The sequence below is a fragment of the Acomys russatus genome, chromosome 4 (assembly GCF_903995435.1).
Source record: "Acomys russatus chromosome 4, mAcoRus1.1, whole genome shotgun sequence".
Lineage (NCBI taxonomy): Eukaryota > Metazoa > Chordata > Mammalia > Rodentia > Muridae > Acomys > Acomys russatus.
Genome location: NC_067140.1, coordinates 28,736,167 through 28,763,844, shown reverse-complemented (window position 1 = coordinate 28,763,844; position 27,678 = coordinate 28,736,167). Strand labels below are relative to the sequence as shown.

Genomic DNA, 27,678 nt, shown 5'->3' with positions numbered 1-27,678 from the left:
CAAACGGTTGTTTTAGCACCTTTAATTTTTTTATTTTTCCCAAGTTATTCCTCTAAATGCACAAATGCCATACTGTCATTTCTCTTCACCAAAACCAAGCCCTGATTAGACTTATCCCCTCAGCCCCCCATCCCCCTCTCTCTGGCTAATCCTGCTTTCTCTACTCTCCTAGCAATGCTGTTCTGCAAACAGTTTATGTGCTTCTTCCTGTGTGCAAATCTCTGCCTCAGAGACTTTTTAAAAGAGGGACAACACATACACACACACACACACACACACACACACACACACACACACGTGCGCACGCACACGGGCACACATACACACCGAGGAAAGGCTCTCGGCTGAAAATCAAGAGGTAGAAAGAATTTGGGAAGGGGAAGCATGCAGAGGAAGGGCTAAGTTCCAAACTTGATGATGAAATATCGGACAGTATCAGCTAAGTAATAGAAGACTTGGGATCAAGTTCTAGGTCTCTCTCAGCTAGCTTCTTGCCTTTTGGCAAATCGTGAAACATATTTGGGCCTTGTTTATCAGAGGAGAGTGTTTTCTTGTTTTGTTAATTTTTATTTTATGAGCATTGATGTTTTGCCTGCATGTGTACCCCTGTGAAGGTGTTAGAACAACAACAGATTTACAGACAGTGTTGAACTGCCATGTGGGTGCTGGGAATTGAACCTGGGTTCTCTGGAACAGTAGCTAGTGCTCTTAACTACTAAGCTATCTCTCCAGCCCTCAGAAGATAGTGTTATTTCACCAATCTTCACAATCTCTCCTAGTACTAACACTCTTAAGGTCAGTGGCGTTATAGTCAGTCAGGGATAGATTTTCACCAGCCCCCTTAGTTTTGAAGTTCTGAACTCGGTCCACCCTGAGAAATAGATGCTGACTAGACCTGAGGCAAGCATCTCGTCTGGTAAACACTAGAACACAGGTTCCAGGGCTGATCCAAGTGTCAAGAGCTGGGGGCTTTGAGAGGTCCAAGCTGACAAATGGGGCATCTGCCTCACAGCACCTGGGGATCCAGAAGGAGGGGTGTTGGCTCAGTTTCCTAGTAATTAGACTTTATTATACAATCCAACTATCCTATACAAGAGGGGAAAAAGGTTAAAGGGAAACAAGAGTAAACCTTTCGGGATCTGTTCCACGGGACGGATCCCCAGGTGTCTCTGACCTGCATGCTGGTTGAGCCTGTAAGCTGGTCATCTCTCCAAATCTACATGAGATCCTGCTCCAAAAACTGCAGCCATCTCCTCTCCTCTCTGCCTGCATCTCCCTTGGGCATGCAATGTCCTGTCTCTGTCAGGATCCCAAACTAAACAAACCAGCTGTATGACCAAGTAAATTAGTATCTAGTAAGATTTATAGGTAACTAAATACCAACTTTTATCTCCGATCTTCCTGAATAGGTTATTAATAGTTTTCATAAGACATTACCTTTTCGAAGGAGTGGCACATGAATAATACATTAAATAAACATTGAACAAAATGATCTTAAGTTTCTACTAACATACAATATATAATATTTTATCAACATATAACACAATACATAAGGCAAAAAATAACAATATACAATTTAAGTTTTTATCAATGTGAAGCAAAAGTTGAATAAAATAGTCTTACATTTCCATCAATCAAAAGTCTTAAATTTTCATCAATCTACAATACCAACGTAAGATCTATGAAGCTAGTAGATTCAATAATCTGCCTTTTGTTCTATAAGCCTATATCCTCCCTTCCTCCCTCCTTTTCTTTAATATTAGATGGGATAGAAAGATAAGAGAGAAAGAAAGATAGAAGAAAGAAATCCCCAAATGAGACTTTTGTTAATTTATAGCTAACCCCCTTAGGCAAAAATGAGTATTGGCAACCCACCAAAAACACTCACCCCACCTACTGGGGATGCCAAGTGATAGGGAATCTTTTCTTTAACCCTTTACCATTAACATGATGTTTTTCATGAAATTTTGAGGCTTCGAATACATTACCTATCAATAATTTGTCAATCTCTTCCTTTTTTTGGGACAATGGACATGGTAAACCTGTATGGGATCGAATATGAGTAATATATAAGGGATAATTTCTGTTTCTGATGACCTGTTGCAGTTTTATAAATAATGTAGTTAATTCTGAGTTATCAGGAGTAAATTTGGCAGTTTTTATATGCAAATCAAATCTTTCAGCATATTGAGAGTCAGTAATTATATAGTAAGAGATTCAAGAAAATCTAACAATACCATAAATATTGCATGTAATTCTGATTTTTGAACTGATGTAAATGGGCTTTTAATCACCTTAGTCATTTTATCAGACTTATAACCAGCCATACCCAATTTATTTGCATCAGTGAGGAAGGTGGGTGCTCCTGAGGTTGGTGAGCTCTTTACAATACTTGGAAGGATCCAATTAGTTATTTTTTTTAATAAACTATATATGTTTGCTTTTTGGGTATCTATTGTTAATGTCTCCCAAATAGTTACTACAAGCTCTTTGCCAATCTTCATTAATTACCCATAATGACATAATCTCAGAATCAGTAAGAGGCACTACAATTTCTGCCGGGTCCATCTCTGACAGTTGGCACAACCTTATTCTTCCCTTTGTAATCAATTCAGAAATTTTCTCTATGTATGTTTTTTAATTTTTTTGCTTTGTTTATTAGCCAGGAATATCCATTCTATGGTTCTGTCTTCCCTTTGCATAAGAAGCCCAGGAGGAGAATATTTCGAAGGCAAAATAACCAGAATGCAACCAAGTTCAGGATCAATTCTATCCATATATGCCTTTTGAAGTTTATGCTCTACCAGAATTAACTCCTTTTCTGCTTCAGTGGTTAGACACCTTAGGCTGTTTAAATCTGAATCACCTTGTAATGTTTGAAACAAGTTACTTAACTCATAGGCAGCTAACCCGAATGTAGACCTTAACAAGTTAATATCTCCCAATAATTTTTGAAAGTCATTAAGAGGGGGCTGGAGAGATGGCTCAGCGGTTAAGAGCACCGACTGCTCTTTCAGAAGACCTGAGTTCAATTCTCGGCAACTACATGGTGGCTCACAACCATCTATAATGTGATCTGACGTGCACTGTATACATAATAAATAAATAAATCTTAAAAAAAAAAAAAAAGAAAGTCATTAAGAATTTGCAATTGATTTCTACGGATCTGTACCTTTTGTGGTCAATTTTTTTGTTCAGTTATTTTATAGCCTAAATAGGTAATTGAATCTCTTCTTTGTATTTTTTCTACAGCAATCTATACTCCCCAGCATGGCAGAATTCTTTGTGCTTCCTGAAACATTTTTTCTAAAACATTAGGATCAGAATCAGCTTGCAGAATATCATCCATGTAATGATAAATGATAGATTGAGGAAACTGCCTATGAATTATTTCTAATGGTTGTTGCACAAAATACTGGCATAAAGTTGGGCTATTCAACATTCCCTGTGGAAGTACCTTCAAATGATATCTCTTCATTGGAGAATTACTGTTCAGAGTAGGTACTGAGAAGGCAAACCTTTTCCTGTCCTTCTCATGTAGAGGTATGGTGAAAAAACAATCTTTTAAATCAATTGTAATTAAATGCCAAGACCTAGGTAACAAGGAAAGCAAAGGAATTCTAGGTTGAAGCGAACCCATGGGTTGAATCACCTTGTTTATGGCCCTCAAATCCGTTATCAATTCACCTGATTTCTTTCTTACCACAAACACAGGGGAATTCCAGGGACTGGAAAATTCTTCAATGTGTTGAGCCTCCATCTGCTCTTTCAGAAAACAGTGAAGTGCCTGTAACTTTTCTTTTGTTAAGGGTCACTGCTCCTGCCATATAGGTCTGTTTGAAATCCATTTTAGGGGCAGGGCTGTTGGTATCTCAGCAGGGGCCCCTCTTATAAATTTGGACTCTCTAAACCTGAAGAGTTCGGAGGTTGAAAAGTGGTCATAGCCTGTGGTCGCCCCTGATCACTTACATTAATTTCTTCCCCAGCAGCGGATACCAATTAACCCCTAGTTTCAACATTGTTTATCTCTGTAATTGGAGAAATATTAATCTGAGTACCCCATTGTAAGAGGTCTCTTCCCCATAGATTTATAGGAATGTCAGCCACAGAGGGTTTCAGCCTCCCTGTCTGCCCTTCTGGTCCCATATAATCAAACCACCGCACACTGTTTTATTTGAGATCACTTACCAATTCCTATAATTTCTGTATAAACCTTCTGAAGTGGCCAAGTTGGGTTCCAAGACTTCTGACACATTATTGAGACATCGGCTCTTGTGTCCATTAAGCCTTCTATTTTAACACCATTTAATTGTATAATTAACTTAGGTCTCTGATCATTAATTACTGTTTGTCAGAACACACGGGTCCCTGTGCTTCCGAACGCACCAGTCCTTTCCACTGGAGCGGCTTTGCCCTTAATGTAAGGAAACAGTAGGAGTTGAGCAATTCTATCCCTGGCATTAATTTTCATCTCCTTCTTTACACATGCCACGATTTTTATTTCCTCCTCAGAATTTCCATCTCTAATACTGGGATGTGCAATAAAACCATGAGAAGTCAGCCCACTTCTCTCCAGAATCATTCCTACTGTGCCTGAAGGCAAAGGACCAAAAATACCAGTATTTAATTTGTAACATTCAACCTGTGGAGATAGGGTAAGAGACATATTTGAAGCCAGATCCAAGGCTGCACTGCCTTCAGTAGCATGCATTAAATCACTAATACTCAGTTCCTGTTTTCCTACGGGTTTGTCACTTCTGGACTGGCCAAGGGAATTCGGCTGGCATTGTTTACAGGGCCCAGAGCCAATGGGCCCTTCCTGCCATTTCCCGTCGGCAAGATATTGCCTTGCACAACTCTTTTAGATTGACAATCCCGAGACCAATGTTTCCCTTTCCCACAGCGACTACAGTACCCTGGAAGTCTTAACATCTCATTACTATCATGGCCAGAACCTCCTTGTTCTCTCCTAAAAGTTATGTTTTCTTCTGGGTTATTGTGCTTTTTATCTCTACAGTTTCTTTGCACATGACCAATTAGCACAGGGTATAATGGGATCTGGGCTCTCTGGCTATAGCTTATCCTACAATATTGTTTTGATACTCCCGAGAGTTAATATTAACTGTCTCCTTTACCCACTCACCTAATGGAGAGCCTCTTTCCTTTAATGGTCTAAGCACTCTCTTACATTAAGTATTTGCATTCTCATAAGCCATGATAAATTTTAATGCCTGTTTAGAATCAGAATCTAGCAACACTCTATCCATAGCGGATCTCTGCAAAAATTCTGTGAAGGGTTCCGCAGGTCCTTGGAACACTTTAGTAAATGGAATAGTGGTTTTCCCAGGTTCCTCTACCAGCTCCTAAGCTCTCAAGGCTGCAATACGGCATTGTTCAATCATTCTATCTTCAGATTGAACTTGTTCTCTTAAGTTAGTATATTGTCCTTCACCAAGCAATTGATGTCTATTAATATTTATTTGCCTTGTCATATTTTCTTAGTCTATTCTTACAGCCTCTGCTTGCCACCATGACAACCACTGTAACTGTTGTGCTGCTTCCAATACCGCTGAAACTAAATTTTTCCAATCTTGGGGAACAAGTCTATTCTTCATGGCCCAGCGGTTTAACATTTGTTTAACGAAGGCAGAGTGCATACCATATTTGATGATGGATTTCTTAAAATGTTTTAAATCCATCATGTCTACAGGATGCCAGGCCATTTCGTCATAACCCTCAGCACCATTTTGCGCAGGCACATGTCTTATAGTGACTGGAAAAGCTGAAGGTGTCTGGGTGACTCTGGAGGTGTCCTCCATCAGGACATTTTCCTCCAAAGACCCTTTGGTCTGTCTGCCTTCCTTTTCCTCTGGTGTCTGACCTTCTCCATCCTTTTTAACCAAAGGTGCCTTCTGCTTTTCCAGCCCTTCCAGTTTTTTCTGCATTTTGCCCATTTGTTCAGTCAAGTCAGTAATTCTTTCCAAAAGGATAGAGCTTATTGACTCTTCTGGTTTTTTCTGGCTTTCCGGTCTCTCTATTTTCTGTTCTTCATCACTCTATTTGCTTTCCCATCCCTTCATTTTCTTTCCTTATTCTTTCCATCTGTCCAGCCAAATCTGCAATCTTTTCCAATAGGGTAGAATTTACCCTTCTGGCTTTTCTATCTTATTAGCCTTTCTTTTAATCCTTCTAAGAATGAAATACAATAAAAGAACAACGAAAAAACAGAGAATTCCCTCTAAGTATAAAGCAGGAAAGAGTTTTGCAGTGATAGTTGTGATTTTGCTCATACCCTGAAATAGCATTTCTGTATGTTCGAATTTTGAATCTTTCCTCATACCATTTAAAGGTTACAGAACTCATCGGGCCCCACGTTGTGTGCCACTTTTTGTCTCTGTTTCTTAACAATTAGACTTTATTATACAATCTAACTATCCTATACAAGAGGGGGAAAGGGTTAAAGGGAAACAAGAGTAAACCTTCCGGGATCTGTTCCACAGGACGGATCCCCAGGCATCTCTGGCCTGGATGCTGGTTGAGCCTGTAAGTTGGTCGTCTCCCCAAATCCATGTGCGATCCTGCTCCAAAAAAACTGCAGCCTCCTCTCCTCTCTGCCTGCGTCTCTCTCTCTCTCTCTCTCTCTCTCTCTCTCTCTCTCTCTCTCTCTCTCTTTCTGGTGTGCAATGGCTGGTCTTGGTCAGGATCCCTCCCCGCCAAGACTGCTTTCACTTGGGACAAAGCCTGCAGTCCTTCCACAGAGGGGAGCCCTTCTTTCTCCAGAATAAAAGGCGAGTCTCAGATGGTCACTGCTAAAATAGATGGTGCTTGCTCATTTCATTTCATTTCTTTTTCTTTTCTTTCTTTTTTGTTTTGTTTTGTTTTGTTGTTTTTTGTTTTTGTTTTTTGAGTCAGGATTTCTCTGTGTAGTGTGTCCTGGATGACTTTGTAGACCAGGCTGGCCTCCAACTCACAGTTATCTACCTGCCTCTGCCTCCAGAGTACTGGGATTAAAGGTGTGCGCCACCACGCCTGGCTGCTTGCCTGTTTATTTCAAGTGAAACAGGGACTTATAAACCTTGGGCAGTGGGAGAGGTTTAATAATGACTGTGTATCATTGGCTGGAACTAGGATGCTGGCAATGCTGTATTTGCATGGGGAAGGATAACAGGAAACAAGCTTATGTGACTGACCTGTAACCTTGACTGTCCACCTGTAACCTTGGGGCTGTGTCATGTGCTCCTGAGGCAGGCACACAGAAAACATTGAGAGAGCTGTGTCCCACACCTTCTCAGGATGAGATCTTAAGTCTCAAACGTGAGATTTCTGGGGTTTGAACATACTTCATCTTAGCAGTTCTGTGCCAGTTCCCCTGGAGGCATGGTCTATGAGCCCCACAACACACACACACAATTTTAATTTTTAAAAATCTCTTTAAAAAGAATATCTGTGGGCTGGAGAGATGCTGCCAAAGTTAAGAGCACTGTCTGCTCTTCCAGGGGTCCTGAGTTCAATTCCCAGCCACCACATGGTGGCTCACAACCATCTATAATGTGATCTGATGCCCTCTTCTGGTGGGCAGGCACACATGCAGGCAGAACATTGTATACATAATAAATAAACACATCTAAAAAAAAAAAATACTTGTTGGTGGCTGTGGTGATGCAATTTTTAGCTCAGCACTCAGGAGGCAGATGCTGGTAGATTTCTGTGAGTTCAAGGCCAGCCTGCTCTACATACTAAGTGGGATATGTTTTGGGGAACCTGACTTTAGTGTCATTTTCACCACATATTCAAAATATCTATCAGGGCAGAAAGAATGTAAGAGATAAAGAATTTGGAGGAGTGCTGTAAAAACACTGCCTCCTGGATACACATTGTGGTGGATGCTCTCATGAAATCATAATATCTGTGGTTACCACACAAAAGACGGCCTGTCACCTGGGCAGTAGTGGTGCATGCCCTTAATCCCAGCTCTTGGGCAGATCTCTGAGTTCCAGGACAGCCAAGGTTACACAGAGAAACTCTCTCTCTCTCTCTCTCTCTCTCTCTCTCTCTCTCTCTCTCTCTCTCTCTCTGTGTGTGTGTGTGTGTGAGAGAGAGAGAGAGAGAGAGAGAGAGAGAGAGAGCGCACCTTTCAATATTCCATCATGGGTGGGTTCGTGAAGCCCTACCCTTCCCTGAGGAACTGTAGGTAGAGTTAGTGGCTACTGAGAGGCTGGAGTAATTTTCCTCAGTGCTGTAGTTACTGGTTAGTTGCCGTGCTCCTGTAAATAGTCCTATTCCTCATGCTCATTGAAGCAACCCTAATCAAACTCAGTGGGTGACACATGCAGAAAAGCCATGAACGTATGGGAGGAACTTGCTGGCAAGAGGAAAGGGTACACCAGGATGGGGATAAAAGAGGGCCATGGGAGTATATGATGGAGATACATACTTGCCTCAAAGCCTATTCCTGCTTGACCAGGAATAAAAAGCTGGGGAGATGGCTCAGCTGTTTAAAGCACTGACTGCTCTTCCAGAAGTTCTGAGTTCAATTTCCAGCAACCACATGGTGGCTCACAACCATCTGTAATGTGATCTGATGCCCTCTTCTGGCCAGCAGGGGTACAAGCAGACTATATACATAATAATAAATGCATCTTTAAAAAAAAAGCTGACACACAAGGCTTGGTGGCGCATGCCTTTAGTCCTAGCACTCAGAAGGCAGAGCAGGTGGATTTCTGTGAGTTCGAGGCCAGCCTGATCTACAAAGCAAGTCCAGGACAGCCAAAGCTACATAGAGAAACCCTGTCTCAAAAAACAAAACAAAACAAAAAAGGCGAGGCACCTGGAGTATGTGTGGCTAAGGTTCTCGGGCTTGGGGAGGAAGAGGATCTTGGGAAAGAGAGACAGCAGGGGAAGAGGAGAAAGAAGGAGGCTGTCACCATGGGTGAAGTGGAGTAAGAAGCACATGGCTGGCATGGATGGAGGATTTGGCCCAGATGAAGAACATTAGTAAGTACTTGGGATTACGGATGGGAGGGAGCTCGAAAGAAATTATCAGAAGCAGATGGCGTGGGACGGGGCAGGGAGATGATGGAAAGTAGCTTAGGAATTAATATCTGCCCTGTCCCAGGTGAACCAAGGCAGGTCTAAAATACAACAGGTGGTCTTTTACTGATTGATAGCAGGTTAGGAACTACTGTCATAATTATTATAGGGCTAATAATAAACATTAGACCATACCTTTAAATTAGCAGCAACACACAGCAAGCCACCTGCCTCCCTGGGTGCTGGGACTACAGGCATGCACCAGCAGAACCGCCTCCATATGACATTTTCATGCATATACTTTAAACTACTTTGTTCAACACTTTACATCACCTAAACCTTAGTGGATGTTTTTAGGTGACTATTCTTTTAACGGAAATTAATGTTATTTCACGGTGAGCACTCTATCTAATTTGCTTTATTTTGTAATAAGTAAAGTAATTCAGGTTCCAGGTTCAGGGTTCTAGGAACGTGGTTTCCTATCATTTGGCCAGTGACTTTCAATAATTAGTTATAGTAACAATGACTTAAAGTCTAGCCACAGTGCAACATGCTTATTATTTTTCTATTTCTTTAGATTTTTAAATATTGGCGTATATCTATTAATCATAATAACTAAACTTCAAGTTCCTGGAAGCGTATTGATTTATCCTATAATTATTCTTTCAGTCGTAATTGTATGCCTTCCTGTGTGTTGGGCACTGGGTTATAATGATTTCCCCCAAATAGGCTATGCAGCCAGATATCTAGATATCTTGTGTTTCTTTTTTCTTTTCTTTTCTTTCTTTCTTTCTTTTGTTGTTTCATGCCTCAGCGGCTTTTTCTTTTGGTTTTTGTTTATTTATTTGTTTATTTTTTGAGACAGAGTTTCTCTGTGTAACAGCCCTGGTTGTCCTAGACTTGATTTCTAGACCAGGCTGGCCTTGAACTCATAGAGATCCACCTACTGCTGCCTCCCAAGTACTAGGATTAAAGGCATGTGCCACCACACCTGCTTGTTTTGTTTTAATTTAATTAATTTTATGTATTAGTGCTCACACCTGCAGGCCAGAAGAGGGCATCAGATCACAGTATAGATGGTTGTGAGCCACCATGTGGGTACTGGGATTGAATTTAGGATTTCTAGAAGAGCCATCTCTCCAGTCTCTTTCTCTCTCTTTTTTTCCAAGGCAGGGTTTCTCTATGTAGCCTTAGCTGTCCTGTAGACCAGGCTGGCCTCAAAGTCAGAGTGATTGCATCTGCCACCATGCCTAGCTCTGGCAGAACATTATGGGGTTTTTGTTTTGTTTTGTTTTGTTTTTGTTTTGAGTGTGTGTGGGGGGTTCGAGACAGGGTTTTTTTGTGTAGCCTTGGCTGTCCTGAACTCACTTTGTAGACCAGGCTGTCCTCGAACTCACAGCTATCTACCTGCCTCTGCCTCCTGAGTGCTGGGATTAAAGGCGTGCGCCACCACACCCGGCCTGAACACTGTTTAAGGAGAGTAGAGGTCTCTAGAAAGTGGAGTCTTAGAGCAGTGAGGCTGGCATCGAAGGTGTGCACTAATTGCCCTGACACAATCTAGAGTTTTTCAGTTCTCCCCAGGAAACCTCTAACGCATAACCCTGCAAGAGGAACTTCATTTAAAAAGAGAAATCGTGAGAGAAGTGAAGTATGTCACTGCTCTCACTTCCGTCTTTGTGTTTTTGTCTTGACTTTTTCACTTTTCGTTTATTTTCCATAAATTTTAACATGTTGCACTCTGTTCCATGATTAATTAATATTATGTTATTTTGTATTTTTTTAGAGTAAGGAGAGTGACCATAAATTTATTAAGGAAGAAAAGTGGGAAAAGAACTTCTGAAAGTTGGAGGGGGTCCAAGGGATGAATATTGGAATGTTACATGAATATATTTAGAAAGGCAGTTCATATAGTTTGGATATGGTAGCATATACCTTTGTCCCAGCACTTGGGAGGCAGAGACAGGCAGATCTCTCTGAGTTGAAGGTTAGCCTGGTCTACATAATGAGTCACAGGATAGCTAAATCTATATAGTAAGACCCGGGTTTTTGTTTTTTTTTTTTTGTTTGTTTGTTTTGTTTTGTTGGTTTTGGTTTTTCGAGGCAGGGTCTCTCTGTGTAGTCCTGGCTGCCCTAGATTCACTTTGTAGACCAGGCTGGCCTCAAACTCACAGTGATCTGCCTCTGAGTGCTGGGCTTAAAGGTGGACGCCACCATGCTGGGGTAAGAGCCTGGTTTTGTTTGTTTGTTTTAAATGTGGTAATGTAAGTTCACAAAATAAGGAGAGTTTTTTTTTTTTTAGTTTCCTGAGATGGCTTTGCCTATCAAACCAGCTCAGGTGTATCTGGAAATGACCCAACACCAGTGTAGTGATGACATATAAAAGCATAATCAATTGCCTTTCCTAGAGGGACTGGCCACACACACACACACACACACACACACACACACACACACACACACACACACACACACACGTCTTTCCCAGTGAAGCCTTTCAGCTCTTCCTACCCTTGTCTGTCTTCTAGTGTGTTTTTGTGAGCCCTTTCCCTTTGAGTGTCAGTGTGAGGGAGTCAGACAGGATCTATGAGTTGAGTGTAATGCATTTCTCATCCATTTTTGAGAGTTGCATACGGGTGGAGTTGAAAGCACCAATAAGAAGCAAGATGTGGAAAAAAAAAAAAAAAAAAAAAAAAGAAGAAGCAAGATGTGAGCCAGGCAGTGGTAGTACACCTTTAATCCCAGCACTTAGGAGACAGAGGCAGCTGGATCTCTGAGTTCAAGGCCAGCCTGATCTACAAAGCAAGTTCAAGGACATCCAGGGCTACACAGAAGAACTCTGTCTTGAAAAATCATAACTAACAAACTAACTTAAATCAATAAATAAACAAATGAACAAGAAGTTAGATGTGTAGGTGGTCTTAACAGTACTAGTTAAGCTGTTATTAAACTAGGACTAACATTAATCAAAGAAGAACATAAAAGTGACCAGGGAGGTAACTCCGTGGGTGGAGATGCTTGCAGTGTGGGGTAGATGACCTGAGTGTGACCTTAGGAATTCATGGTGGAAGGTAAGAACCAACTCCTGAAAGGTGTCCTCTCACACCCACACATTCATTTTGACACTTACACACTCACACACACAGTTGCACACACTCATTCACACATTCACACAACACACACACTTAAACACACTCCCCACCCAATCACACTCACATAAAGAACAACAATTCATCTGGGGAAAGGTGGTTCACCCTTTAATCCCAGTATTTGGGGGCCAGAGGACAGTAGATCTTTGTGAGTTTGAGACAAATATGGTCCACATAGCAAGACTCAGGCTATCTAGGGCTATAAAGTGAGATCTTGTGTCAACCAACTCAAGCAACCAACGAAGAATAAAGTTCATTCAGGCCTGGAGAGCTAGCTCTGCAGTTAATCATAGCACCCAGGTTCAATTCCCAGCACCAGTTCAGTGGCTCACAACCACTGATAACTCTAGGGGATTTGACATCCTCTTCTAACTTCCAAGGGCATACATGCAGGCAAAACACTCACATACATAAAAAATAAAATAAAGATTAAAGAAAGAAAAGAGCAGCCTAAAGAGAAAAAAATCAAAGCCCATTTAATAGTTGGCTTTTATTTACAATCACAAAGACCTCTCTCTCTCTCTCTCTCTCTCTCTCTCTCTCTCTCTCTCTCTCTCTTTCTCTCTCTCTCTCTCTCACACACACACACACACACACAGTCATGCACACATATTGTTGTTAGCCCAAGATGATTCTAACAATACTTTTTATTGTAAGCAATGTACAGTGGTCGCTGTACGGCAGCCGTATGCACAGTGTAATCCCAGCACTCAGACAGAGGCAAGAGGAGGGTCATGAGTTTGAGGCTACATAGTGAAATCCTCTCAAAAAAACAAAATACTCATAAATGGTCACTTTTCATTCTATACTGTTCTTTCTTTCTTCTTTGAGACAGGGTCTCACTGTGTAGCTCTGACTGACGTGGGACTTCCTATGTAGGCCAGGCTGGCCTTGAGACCTGCTGTCCTCTGCTTCCTTAGTGCTGGGATTAAAGGAGAGGAGCGCTCCCATGTGTCCTATCTTTGCACTTTCAGGGCTGTCAATTGTTTGCTGCTGTGCCAACATGTCATACCTTTGCTCTTTGCTCTGCAAAATAGTGATGACAATAAATATCAGTGGAGATATTTCCCAATCTGTTTAGTGATTTTCTCTTCTCATTTGCTCTGGAAAGTTCTTTAACCTCTTCTGCTCACCTGGTGATGGTGGGACATGCATTTAATCCCAGACCTTTGGAGGCAGAGGAAGGCAGATCTCTCTGAGTTTTAGGCCAGTCTTGTCTACAGAGTGAGTTCCAGGGTTACACAGAGAAACCCTGTCTTGGAAAACTAAAACCACTCCATCCCCCTCAAACCCCTTCTGCTCATTCTTTCAAAAGGGTGAAAAAGTTCAAATCAAAAATAGAACTTTTAGAAATGTTATTCCTTCCTTATTTTACCCACCAAGTTTCATTTCTATGCAGGTGCCAAAAGAGTCACCAGGCAAATAAAATAAGTTGCTTTCTCATCCAGTGAAGCCTCATGCTCATTGGCCTGAGTAGGTTGGTACTTTGATAAGAGGCTCAAGCTAGAGGTCAAAGGCCAAAGCTTTCCTAAATCCCAGGCTTCTCATCTTGTTTTAGCTAGCCTTTGTCACTCCTGTAAGAATGTTTGGAAATTAAATAAGTTGAAATATGTGACTGCAATTTCAGGCCTGGCAGAACCACAGGCAATCACAGGTCCACACCCAATGATTGTTATGTTTCTCTCGCACCTTCCAGGACCCTGCTTACGCACCAATTTCTCCTGAGTAACGGTGTGCGGAGCCAAGTCTATAACCGTAATGTTCCTTGTCTGTCTTCTTGGGCTTGCTTGATGCTGGCCTGACAATGCCAGGCTCTGCAAGTATTTGTTTCTGAAACCTAGCCAAGAAGTCTAACAATTCTCTCGCTTCCTTTCTATTGCCCTTGTCTTCCTTACTGATGCCAAGTCTGGGATTTTCCTTGTCTAGAGACCGTACAGGCAAGGAAATGAACTTTCTTAGGCTAAGACAGACTATTTAGCAGAAAAATGCTCCCTTTGTTCTCATTCAAATGCCTTTTTCTCGGGTGACATTCATGTCTGAAGCTTTCCACACCAACTATTTCATTTCTCCAAGACCCTTGTGAGAAGAACAGGAGGTCGAGGAGGCTGGTGCTGAAATTCTGAAAAAAAAAAAAAAAAAAATTTTTTTTTTTTTTTGAGACAAAATCTTATGTAGCCCAGGCTGATCTCAAAATTGTTATGAGCTTAAGATGACCTTGAATTCCTGATCCACCACTTCCGCCTCCAGAATATTGGAATACAGGCATGCACCACTATGCCTACCTATGAGTTCAGTAACTCAGAAAGGCTCTATGACCTTGCCCATTTATTTAGTCATACAATTCTTCGTTGGGTCTGAACCTTTTTTTTTTTTTTTTTTGAGACAGGGTTTCTTTGTGTAATTTTGGCTGTGCTGGACTTGCTTTGTAGACCAAGCTGGCCTTAAGCTCACAGCGATCTGCCTGCCTCTGCCTTCTAGAGTGCTGGGATTACAGGTGTGCGCCACCATGCCAGGAGCTAAACCCATTCTTTAAATATATTCAAAAACCAAGGCTGGAGAGATGGCTCAGATGTTAAGCCACTTGCTGTCTTGCAGAGGACCTAGGTTTGGTTCTCAGCACCCACATGGCAGCTCAGAACTGCGACTCCAGCTCCAGGGGATCCAGCACCCTCTCTGGCCTCCTTGGGCTCCTGCATATATGTAGCACACATAAACCAATTGAGACACATGCACTCCCTTTCATCTCGTCATAATAATACCTTAAAAACGAATGTTCTCTGGTGGAGAAAAATGTTTTCATAGTTGACTAAGCCATTTCACTCTCGGGTGTTTTATTCCAAGGAAACAATCACAGGCATGCAGTGTTTGTTCTGTCAATAAACCTTTAATTTCCGGTGGCTAACAGGTTATATTAGCAATTGACATAACTAATGAACCACTGTTAACGTACTATTGACTAAAATGCATACTTTAGTCTGATGTGGCGACACACTTTAATCCCAGAACTAAGGAGGCAAAGGCAGGCAGATCTCTATGAGTTGAGGCAAGCCTGGTCTAAATCCTGAGTTCTAGGCCAACTGGAGCTACGTAAACAGCAACGCGTTGTCTCCCAAAACAAACAAGCTCCCTGTCCTATTTAGGGTTGCTGTTGCTGTGGTGAAACACTGTGACCAAAGCAGCTTGGGAAGAAGAGGATTTAGTTGGCTTGTGCTACAACGTCAAAGGAAGTCAGGACAGGAACTCAAACAGGGCAGGAGCTGATGCAGAGGCCGTAGAGGCCTACTGCTTACTGGCTTGCTCACGCTGCTTTCTTATAGACTGCAGGACCACCAGCCCAGGGGTGGCACCACCCACAATGGGCTGCATCCTCTCCAGTCAATCACTAATTAAATGCCCTACAGGACTGCCAATAGGCAGATCTTTGTTTGTTTGTTTTTGTTTTTTGAGGCAGGATTCACTATTTTGCTCTAATTGTCCCGGAAATCACCGTGTAGACAAAGCTAGCTTCAAACTCACAGAAATTTGCTTGCCTCTGCCTCCCGAGTGCTGGGATTACAGGTGTGCACTACTCTGCCCAGCTGCCTACAGCCAGATCTTTTTTTTTTTTTTTTTTTCGAGACAGGGTTTCTCTGTGTAGCCTTGGCCATCCTGGACTCACTTTGTGGACCAGGCTGGCCTCGAACTCACAGTGATCCGCCTGCCTCTGCCTCCCGAGTGCTGGGATTAAAGGCGTGCGCCACCATGCCCGGCTCGACAGCCAGATCTTAATTGTTGGTATTTTCTTTTTTTTTTAATTGAGGTTCCTTCCTCCCAGATGACTTTAGCCTGTGTCAAATTGACATAAAACTATCCGCATACCCTCTCAAAATATAACTTTGTCTTTCTTTTCTCCCCACCATGAGTCAGTCTCACTATGGACACCCTAGGCTAGCCTTGAGTCACCTCGGGATACTAGGATTACAGACTTTTCCCATCATACCTGACCATCATATTTCTGTGTGTGTGAGCACGTGTGGAGGTTGGAGGACAACTTCCAGGGGTCAGTTTCTCCTTCTACTTTGGTTTCTGGGGATTTAACTCACTTTCTCAGGCTTGCACAAGTGGTTTATTTATTTATTTATTTATTTATTTAAATGTTTTTTATCCTGTTGAGCCAACTCATTGGACTATCTATGAAGGAACCAACATCAGTGGTGTGGGGCAGCGTGGATGTGGTCCTCAGAATTCTGCAGTTTCTAGGAAACTGGGCCCCATCTGTCTCTGATTAGACCATTAAAGTTGCAGGATCATGAGCTGGATCTTTGTTACTCTCAACAAATTGTTTATAAAGTTTAAGAGAGAGAGAGAGAGAGAGAGAGAGAGAGAGAGAGAGAGAGAGAGAGAGAGAGAGAGAGAGAGAGAGAGAGAGAGGACGAAGAGTGATGCCAAATGCTAAGGATGCCTGTGTGAGTGGCTGAGCCGTATCCTGGCTCTCTCTTCCCTGGGACGTTGCATTTAAAAACACGTGTTGTGGTTTTCTATGATTATCTTTCCACTTCCTGTGTTGCAGCTCCCTCGCTGTAAATATCCTTTTGTGCACCGCTGCTCTTCTTTCCTTGACCGCTCGCTCGCTAACTCTCTCCATGCTTCCACTGTGTGCTTCCTGGTAGTAATTTACGAGCTCAGTGGTCTTTTTATTCTCTAACAAGATTCTTAGTAACTTTAGCTTCTAATCTCAGCCCTGTCTGTTAGGATCTGGGGACAAGTACACAAACAATATGAGTTTCCTCCTCTGAAAATAAAGACAATGTTAGGGAGCCAGTGGGAGCAGTGAGGATTAAAGGAGGCTTTCACCATAAATCTGCCGCGGATCTAAGTTGGTGCTGGACCGAATGAGGCTCTTCACCTTCACCGCCGTGTTCCCTTTCTCCTTCCACACAGCCTCTCCTACTGTGGCTTATGTCATCTCTCTCAAACACGGCCACGTGATAAAGGATCAAACCTACTGGCTTTCAGGGTCCCCTCGTAGGAACCCACACCCTATCTTTGCGGCCTCATCACCTTCTGCCACATTCCACGCACACATCACTCTGTAGCCACACAAATCACAAGCTTTTGTCTAAATACATGGTACTATATTTGTAAGTACCATTTTCTGTGTCTAGAGTTCTTACTCGCTCCTGCCTGGTAAACGTCTTTGCAAAGCTTGACCTGACAGCTGGAGGGCCTGCGCGCCCCTCTGACTGAAGTCGCCTGCTCAGGGTTTTATGAATGTAGCTCCTTCTTCAGCTGCTCCATTTACCCCGCTGACCCAGCCTCCACCACACGCCATGCATGCACGGCGACCTCTGGGACATTCTGAGAGTCTGTGAGGGAAGGGCCGGCCTGATTTTATCTCCAGTGCTTATCCAGGGGGAAGAGCGAGCACCAGATATGTGCTTGCTGAAAACTGAATAAAATGAGAGCTGATCTTTCTCAGTGGCCAAACTAAAATGATATTACCAAACGCTGACTTCCTCGTTTGCTAGGTGAAGGCAAAGGCAAAGGAGACTTTACTTGTAACATATTGTTGTACTTATTGACAATTCCAAAGGCTCAGAACCATTATTCTGTTTCAAATGTTCTCCATCTGGAAGAGTTTAACCAATTAAATGAAAGACCGAAGACGAATTAGCTCCACTGTATCCTCAGTGGGTGAAATTTTTTTCTACTCTGGAGGATTCATTAGACAAATACCAAGGGTCAGATCTATTTTTAGTAACACAATTTTGAAAGTCTGTTTCTTGAAATTTCTAAAATTGGTAACATACTTTTGAAAATCTTTCTATTTTACTTAAAAACAAAAACAAACAAACAAACAAAAACCCAAAACACTTAAGGCCAGTGGTGCTCATAGGTAAAGACGTCTGCCCCCTGACAACCTGAGTTTGCTCCCTAGAACCCACACACTGGAAGGGGAGAAACGACTCCCACAAGGTGTCCTCCGACCTTCACACTCACACCACAGCACACACCTCCCTCAAAAAATAAAACAGAATTTTGTTGTTTGTTTTTCAAGACAGGGTGTCTCTGTGTAGTCCTGGCTGAACTGGAGATCGGTGAGTAAACTAGGCTGGCCTCAAACTCACAGTGATCCACCTGACTCTGCCTCCCAAATGCTAGCGTTAAAGGCATGTGCCACCAGCGGCTGGCAGAAATAAAACATAATTTTAAAACGTCAGCCCTGAGTGGTGGTGAACCCCTTTAATCCCAGCACTCGGGAAGCAGAAGCAGGCAGATCCTTGTGAATTTGAGGCCAGTCTGGTCTACAAAGAGAGTCCAGGACAGCCAATGCTACACAGAGAAACCCTGTCTCAAAACAAACAAACAAACAAAACACCAAAACAAAACAAAACAAATCAACTCAACACTTTGGTGAACTTTAGCTTCTAGAGAAGTGTTTATCTCAATTTTTACCCCACCAGAGACCAAATTGGTTAGAGAAAACAATTTCTCCCCATGCTTTTTATTGTTGTTGTTTTTGTTTTTTCAAGACAGGGTCTCTCTGTGTAGCCTTGGCTGTCCTGGACTCACCGGGCTGGCCTTGAACTCACAGCGATCTGTCTGCCTCTGCCTCCCGAGTGCTGGGATTGAAGGCATGCGCTACCACGCCTGGCTTCCCCATGCTTTTTAAATCTCACTTGATAACCGTAACCTTGTGGACCCAATGCTGATCCAGAGGAGACTCCTGGCTTAACATTTCTCAGCTGTCACACTGACCCATACCTTTTGCTGGTTTGCATTTTCCCCCAGGTGTAGAACACTCAGCTACTGCTTTCTTTGCATCGCAGCCACACTGCAGCAGAGTTCTGGAAGTTCAGGTGCCAGTTATCCTCCTGAGGTGCTTGCATTTCAGAGCAAGAACTGTGTCTAACTTCAAATGAGTGTGTGTTGGAAATGGCATGTGTACGTGTGTAGGTGAGATAAGAGGACAGCTTTTTGGAGTCAGTTCTTTCCTTTTATTTTTAAGTGGACTCTGGGATTGAACTCGGCTGGTCATGTTTTTGTGGCCAGTTCTTTTACCTGCTGAGCCAACTTGCCAGCCCCCAAAGCAATTAAATAATGGCTACAAGAGCTGGATTTTACTGATAGAAACTTGTTTACTCTGCTAAACTGATTTTTTTTTTTAAACTCTAGTTGGAAACAGTGTGTCTATTTTTGTCGTGGCGCTTAAACTGAGGGGCCCTAGTGGGAAGGAACTAAATCAGGTTTCTGTGAGGAATATAGAATATGAACCTGGATAGTGGATAGAAGAATCTAGTGTCCAACACTACCATCTTGCTGAGCCATGTCCAAATGCTCAGCACACTCGAACTGAATTTCATTCTAGGCTAAAAACCCAGGGGTTAGGTTGGAGGGAGGGATGGACAAGGTAGAGAATTCTAGATTTTCAAGGCAAGGAATGTTTGTATGTGTGTGTGGTGGGGTACTGGGCATTGAACCCCAGGAGTCACATATGCTAGGTAGGAAAACACCTACTGAGACACATTGGAAATAACTTTTTGCTTTAAAAAAAATATCATTTAGCTAGGTGTGGTAGCTCACAGCTTTAATCCCAGCACCCAGGAGGCAGAGGCAGGCAGATCTCTGTGAGTTCGAGGCCAGCCTGGTCTACAAAGCAAGTTCAGGACATCCAAGGCTACACAGAGAAACCCTGTCTTGAAAACCCAACAAAACAAAATAAAACAAAAAACCAACCACAAAAACAAAAACAAACAAGCCCCCACAACAACAACAACAAAACCCAAACCAAACCAAACAAAGGAAAACCATTGTATGTGTGTCTGAGTAACGGTGTGCACATGCTTCAGGGGGTGTGTATGTAGAGCTCAGAGGACACCTTTTGGGAGTTGGTTCTCTTTTTTTGCCGTGAGTTTTGCTAGTGCTTTTGCCTGCTAAGTCATCTCACTGACTTGAGGCTTAAAAAAACCGTTTTGGTAGAGTGCCCCATGTGTGTCTAGAAATCTGTGTAACAGTGATGGCCTCAAATTGGAGAGCTTCTTGCTTATCTCTTAAGGGCTGGGATTGTATCTGGCGTGGCTTCCAATTTCTGGTACTACTACCTCTATCTCCAGAATGGTGGGGCTATGTGTGTACCACCATGCCTATTTTATGGGGTATGCAGGATTAAACCCAGGGCTTCCTGCATCTTAGGCAAGCACTTTACCAACTGAGCAGCACGCTCCTCCTATGTCCCCACCCCTGCCCCCATTCCCTGAGCTAGCTTCTAGACAAAGACTTCCTGACACGAATCTTGCTCTCTCTTTGTTTTCTGTTTTGTTTTTGTTTTGGTTTTGGTTTTGGTTTTTTGAGACAGTTTTTCTGTGTAGCCCTGGGTGTCTTGGAACTTGCTTTGTAGACCAGGCTAGCCTCAGACTCATATAGATCCCCCTGCCTCTGCCTCCCTAACACTGGGACTAAAGGAATGAGCCACCGCATCCTGTTTGGATCTTGCTTTTATGCTTTGCTGTATGCTTTTCATGTCTAATTCATTGCCACAGTGTTTACATCTCTATAATTGGCCTTAGATGAAACTAATGAATGGGTGATTAAATATTGTGGGTAGAAAAATCCAGAAAGAAGTTGTCTAAGGTAGCAGATAGTTTCAGTTATAAGAGGCCTGCCACAAGTTAGCCATGATGAAATCTAGGCATGCTAATATAAGCCTGTGATCCTCACACTTAGGAGGTGGAGACCAGAGGAATAATAGTTCAAGATCAGTTTAGTGAGACCCATGTTGGAGGAAGGTCCAACTGTGTTTTCAAATGTTAATTTCAGTGCCTTGAGATCTGGTTACGGCCCTGCCATGAGCTTTGTTACATACGAATGTTGAACAACCTCCTGTAGCCATGTGATGATAAGGAATGTTCCCCAGTTATCCCTGATTGGCTAAATAAAGATGCTGTGAAGCCTATGACTGGGTAGATGAGAGGTAGACAGAGTTTAGATTCCTGGGCTTGGGTGCAAGAGAGGAGAGAGGGAGGAAGCAGCAGAGCGGCAGCAGGAGTGGAGGAGAAAGGATTCTCAATGAGGCAAGATGGCGCTGAGCACATGGCTGTGGGAACAGACTGATGGAGCAGAAGCTGCCCTTGGAGTCATCAGATTGGCAAGCAACTGGTTTTTACATGGGGTTTAAAGGTATTTGGATTAGAATAGCTCAGAACCTGCCCAGCTTAATGCTTACAGCTTAAAAATAAATCGTACTCTGTCTGTCAGTCATTGGGGAACTTGCTGGTTAAAGAAAACTACTGCCGGCTGGAGAGAGGGCTCAGCAGTTAAGAGCACTGGCTGCTCTTCCAGAAGTCCTGAGTTCAATTCCCAGCAACCACATGGCAGCTCACAACCATCTGTAATGGGGTCTAATGCGCTCTTTTGGCTGCATTAAGACAGAGCACTCATATACATAAAATACATAAACAAATCTTTAAAAAAAAAAAAAGCTACTGCCGTAATAATGATAAATATAGAAAGAGTAACCTGTCTTTCTATGACAGACCCATCTTAAAGAAACAAAAATTACCCAATGTAGATTTGTGTGAGACATCATGGTGATCCTTATGGAGCAGAAACATAGAGCAATGTAGTGTGACTTGCACTCAAGTCAGAAGGACCAGGGACTTTAGGGAATGGTGAGGCAAATACCTCAAGTTGTTTGTTTTGGTTTTCCTACAAGAGAATACAGTGAGGTTCATAGTGGGAGGGTACAGAAAATGGTGACAGAACGCTGAACCGGCTTCGCAGAGGGGAGAGCAGTGCTGCCACGAAGAAACTAAAACAGGATTTATTGAAAGGTAAGTTCATAAGCCGTCCAAACCAGGGTCATAAGCTCCCAGAAAAGTGGCTATAATTTCTGCTGATGAATTGGAGGAAATTTGCAATAAGGAAAAATACACCCATCTGAAAAGAAATCCAGTTCAAAAGGTCAGTCCAACCCCAAACAACCTCAGGGAACAGGAATTGGGCTCACAGAACAATACAGCGCCAGCTTGTTCCTTTCCAGAGTGCACACAGTTCACACCTAACTCTGTACTGAAAATTCTACAGAGAACTCAGCCGGTCAGGGACCTCCTCCAAACCTCTAATTGTTTCTTCATACATATGCATGACAGACCCTTGCACAGGGGTAGCAGCTGTCAACCGTGAGACTCCCAGTTACCCTGCACAGTGAAACCCCTTGAGAGTGTCGCCTGAGGTTGTTTTATATTAAAAACCAACAAATAGGCAGGCATGATGGTCCACAGCAGAAATCCCAGCACTTGGGAGGCAGAGGCAGGAGGATCATGAACTCAAGGCCAATCTAGGCCACATAGTGACACCCTGTCTCAGAGCAAAACAAAGGCAAGAGCAGGTGCCAGTGGAGGCCTGAGGTTCAGAGCCTCTGGAGCTAGAGTTACTGGGCCCAGGCCATAAAACCCTTGCTGCAGGGACGTAAGGACCCGAGTTCAATCCCGAGCACCTATATAAGAAGCCAGTGTTGTGTATGCTTGTAGTTTTCAATGCTGAGGAAGCAGAGGCAGGAGGATCGTGGGACTTGTTGGACAGCCAGTCTAGCCAAGTAAGTGAGGTTCAAAAACAAGGTGGAGAAAGGTGCTTGGTGTCAACCTCTGGCCATCACACACATCACATATGCACGTGTACCGATGCACATATATACACACCAAACTTTTTCCATCTGAAAAGTTTAATATAGTTCAAAGTACAAACTTGATTTTTTTTTTTTAATAAAGAAAGCAATCTTATAAAGTGTCATTTACAAAACCCTAAGCAGCAGTTGGCTATGGGACACAAAGTGACAGCTCAGGATGACCCAGAATGTTTCAAACTTAAGTGAAACTGAAATAGAATCTTAAATGTTTCCTCAAAAAAAAATACTACACTTCTTTTTGTTGTTGTTTTCGAGACAGGGTTTCTCTGTGTCGCCTTGGCTGTCCTGGACTCACTTTGTAGACTAGGCTGGCCTCAAACTCAGAGATCCGCCTGCCTCTGCCTCCCAGAGTGCTGGGATCACAGGTGTGTACCACCATGCCTGGCATAATGCTACACTTAATCTAGCATACAGAATAGATGTAGGCAAGATTTTCTTTTAATTAAATTTCTTTTAGATGGAATATTACAGTAGAACCTTATTATATAGTCAGGCCTGGTAACTACTGGACATAATTAAAAAAAAAATCACCAAGACAAAAACAAGACAAAGTAAATACTGCTGGGCGTGGTGGCACACACCTTTAATCCCAGCACTTGGGAGGAAGAGACAGGTGGATCGCTGTGAGTTCGAGGCCAGCCTGGTCTACAAAGTGAGTCTAGGATAGCCAAGGCTACACAGAGAAACCCTGTCTTCAAAAACCAAAAACCAAAAAACAAGAAAAAACAAAAAAAATCACCAAAAATTTTTTCTTTTAGGGTCAGCCTGATCTACAAGAGTTAGTTCCAGGACAGTCAGAGCTACACAGAGAAACCCTGCTTATGTATATAAGCACATTGTTTCTACTCTTCCCTTCCCTCCAACTCTTTCCATGCCCCCAAATTTATAGCCTCTTCATATTTAATTGCTATTGTTACTTATGTATATAAATTTATAAATATATAAATATAATCTGCTAAGTCTGTTTAGTGTTGCTTGTGTGTATATGCTATTAGGGCTGAACACTTGGGCTCACCCCTGGGGAAGACTAATTCTCTTATTCTTAGGATTCCTTAGTTTACATGTGTTTCTGTTTATTTGTTTCTGATACATAGTCTTACTGTGTAGCCCTGGCTGGCTTGGAACTCACTATGTAGATCAGGCTGACTTCAAACCACAGACACCTGTCTGCTGCTGCCTTCTTAGTGTGGAGATTGAAGGCATTAAATGCATACACAGAAAATACATGTAAACAAAACCCATGCACATAAAATAAAATTTTAAAAGAAGTTGAACTACTTGTTTCAATTAATTCCTATACACCCTGTTGAAAAGAGAGATCCCTGCCCTCCTGTTATAATGAGAGCCAAATGCAGTACAACTGGACAAGTGACAGCAACAACAGTTTATCAGTTACAGGTGGCCACCTTGAGGAACTCTGCCTCACAGGGCCAGAGGGGGTTGCACTTAGAGTAAACTGCGAGGGGCTGCACACCGCAAGGGCTGTAACGAGGGGAGGTGCCCTTTGCTCCTTTAGGAAGGATATGGTTGGCTTGTTTGGATAATCCTGTGGTCTGGGAGGGAATTGAAGCCTGCCAATCAAGGAGGAGCAGGAATTGCACATGGTCTATGAGATAATGAGTGTGTGTGTGTGTGTGTGTGTGTGTCTGTGTGTGCGCGCGCGCGCGTGCGCGCGCGCATGCTTGAGAGGGTGGAGTTTGAACCAGGACATTGCTAAGCACATCCTCTACCACTGGGCTGTATCCTCATATCTTATAACAAAGGCCCAAGATAACGATGGCTGGCTAGGCACAGTATCCTCGAGAGCAGAGTGAGGAGGAAACCCTGCAGTCAGGACTTCAGTTTGGCCAGACGTCAAGGCTGCACATGGCATTAATTTTAGCTGGTACTCTGCCAGTGACGCACATAAGAGATGAGAGTTAAGCTGCATAGCTCCTATAAAAACAATGTGGAGAGCCAGGTGCAGTGGCACAGGCCTTTAATCCCAGCACTTGGGAGGCAGAAACAGGTGAATCTCTGTGAATTCAAGGCCAGCCTGGTCTATAAAGTAAGCCAAGGATACACAGAGAAACCCTGTCTCAAAAAACCAACCATCCAACCAACCAACCAACGAACAAACAAAACAAAACAAAAAAACCCAATATCGGTCCCAAGGATTGAATGGAAGCTGACTGAAAGTCTTAAATAGAGGGAAAGAAAGTTAAGTGAAGATTTGATATGATAAGGTGTGGAGTCGGGGGCTGAAGATTTAGCTTAATCATTAGACTGTTCGCCTAGCAGGCATAAAGCCCTGGCTCTGGTCCCTGGCACTGCATTAACCTGGCATGGCAGAACACATTTTATCCCAGCATTTGGCATGGGGGCAACAGGAACAAGAGCTAAATATCAGATGCTGGGTATAGTGGTTGATGCCATCAATACCAAAACTTGGGAGACAGAGGCAGGTAGATCTCTGTGAGTTGGAGGCCAGTCTGGTTTGCTTAGTGAGTTTCAGGCCAGATACATAGTCTTTGTCTCAAAAACAAAACAAAACAAAACAAACCCCCGTACCTCCAGACAACAACAACAACAACAAAGAGTTCAAGGCCAGGCTAGTGGGGGATGGCTCATTTGGTAAAGTACTTGCTGAGCATGGAAGAGGATCTGAGTTCAGAGTCCCAGCACGCATACGAAAAGGCCAGGCATGTGTGTGTCTGTAACACTTAGTTTGGGAGGTGGAGGTATGGGATGGGGAGAGGCAGGTGGAGTCTCAGAAGGGGTTGCCAAGCCAGTCCAGCCAATTGGTGAGTGCCTGACCAACAGGAGACTATCTCAAAGGTAAAGTGGAGAGCCATTCAGGAAGACACCTGATGCAGACCTCTGTCCTTCAATGCACACCCACATACAACACACACACACACACACACAATGTAATTCTCTTTTTAAAAATGTTCACACCCGGTATGGTGCCTCACACTTGCAATCCCAGCATTCTGGAGGCAGAGGCAGGCATGTCTCTCTGAGTTTGAGGCCTGCTATAGGGAGTTCCAGGCCAGCTGGGCCTACCCAGTAAGACTTTGTCTCAAAAACACCAACAAGAAAAAAGAAAAAAAACCATAGTTCTTAGTTCTTGGCTACCTAGAGTGTGAGTCTAACCTAGACTGTATGAAGTCATGTCTCAAAAGAAGACAAGGGAGAAGAGGAGAAAGAAGAGGGAGAGATGGCATGTGTTCTGGACTCAGCAGAGCGCTCATCAGGAGGGTCTCTGGTGCTAGTGAGTGGTGAGGTGGAAATGAGCACATCAGGTTATCAGGGCCTGTTGTTATGAAACTTTTTGTTTGCCTGTAATATTTTGTGGCTTATTGTTTTCATTTAAAATATTTTTATTTATTCTTTAGAAATGTCATATATACATTGATTGTACCTTGATCCTATCCACCGCCACCCCCCCCTCACAAAGGACACCCTAAAATGCCCTCTTCCTCCAGGAGCTCCTCCTCTAGGGGTGGACCCTCTCCAGACTCTCTCCTATCTGTGCTGGAACTTTGGCTGGCTTGATCTTGTGTAGATCTTGTGCAGGAAACCACAACTGCTGTGAGTTCCTGAGTGCAAAGGTCATGTCTTGGCCAGATGACGCTTCAAAGCGCTATTCCATAGCCTCCCGCTTTGTTTGTTTTGAGACAGTTTCTCTGCGTATCCTTAGCTGTCCTGGAACTCACTCTGTAGACCAGGCTGGCCTCAAACTCACAGAGATCCACCTGCCTCTGCTTCCCAAGTGCTACTACCACCCACCGAGCAGAAGGGTTTTAAAGAACATTCCAGAGCAAATAAGAGAAGTAAATCACTAAGCAGATTGGGAAATGTTTCCGCTGACATTTATTACCATCATTATTTTTGCCTAGCAAGAAGCAGAGGTATGACGAGTGGCCTTCTCCTCCGCAGGTAGACACCAGGTCCATCAGCGTGGGCAAGGGAGGCAAAATGTCCTCATATGCCTTCTTCGTGCCGGAAGCAGCACAAGAAGCACCCCGACTCCTCAGTCAACTTCAGCGATTCTTGAAGAAATGCTCGAAGAGATGGAAGACCATGTCTGCAGAGGAAAAGTTGAAGTTTGAAGATTGGCCAAGAAAGACAAAGCTCGATATGACAGGGAGATGAAGAATTACGTTCGTCCCAAAGGGGATAAGAAAGGGGAGAAGAAAGATTCTAGCCAGATGTGGTGGCGCACGCCTTTAATCTCAGCACTCGGGAGGCAGAGGCAGGTAGGATCGCTGTGAGTTCGAGGTCAGCCTGGTCTACAAAGAGAGTCCAGGGCAGTCAGGGCTACACAGACCCTGTCTTGAAAAACCAAAAAAGAAGAAAAAAGAAAGAAAAAAGATCCTAATGCTCCAAAAAGACCACCATCTGCCTTCTTCCTGTTTTGCGCTGATAGTCACCCAAAGATCAAAAGTGAACACCCGGGCCTGTCTATTGGAGACACTGCAAAGAAACTGGGTGAGATATGGTCTCAACAATCTGCCAAAGATAAACAACCCTCTGAGCAGAAAGCAGCTAAACTAAACTACAGGAGAAGTACGGAAAGGATACTGCTGCAGACTGCGCTACGGCAAAAGTGAAGCAGGAAAGAGGGGCCTGGTAGGCCAGCAAGCTCAAAGAAGAACGAAGCAGAAGCTGAGGAGGAGGAGGAAGAAATGGCTGTCCTAAAATGTGTGGAGCGTATGTGCTCAGGCAACTGTTTTGCTAAGAATGTGAAATTCAAGTGCAGCTCAGCAATAGCTTCAGTATAAAAACTGTACAGACTTTGTCTAGCTGATAAGAGTCTTTGTAGAAAAAAATACTTTTTTAAAAAAGGAATTTGTA

General features: G+C 43.1%; 1 pseudogene; it reads left to right on the top strand.

Moving 5' to 3' along the window:
• LOC127188391 (high mobility group protein B2-like) overlaps window positions 1-27,434 on the top strand; it is a 29,229-nt pseudogene extending 1,795 nt beyond the window's left edge.
• Window positions 27,435-27,678: the final 244 nt, after the last annotated feature.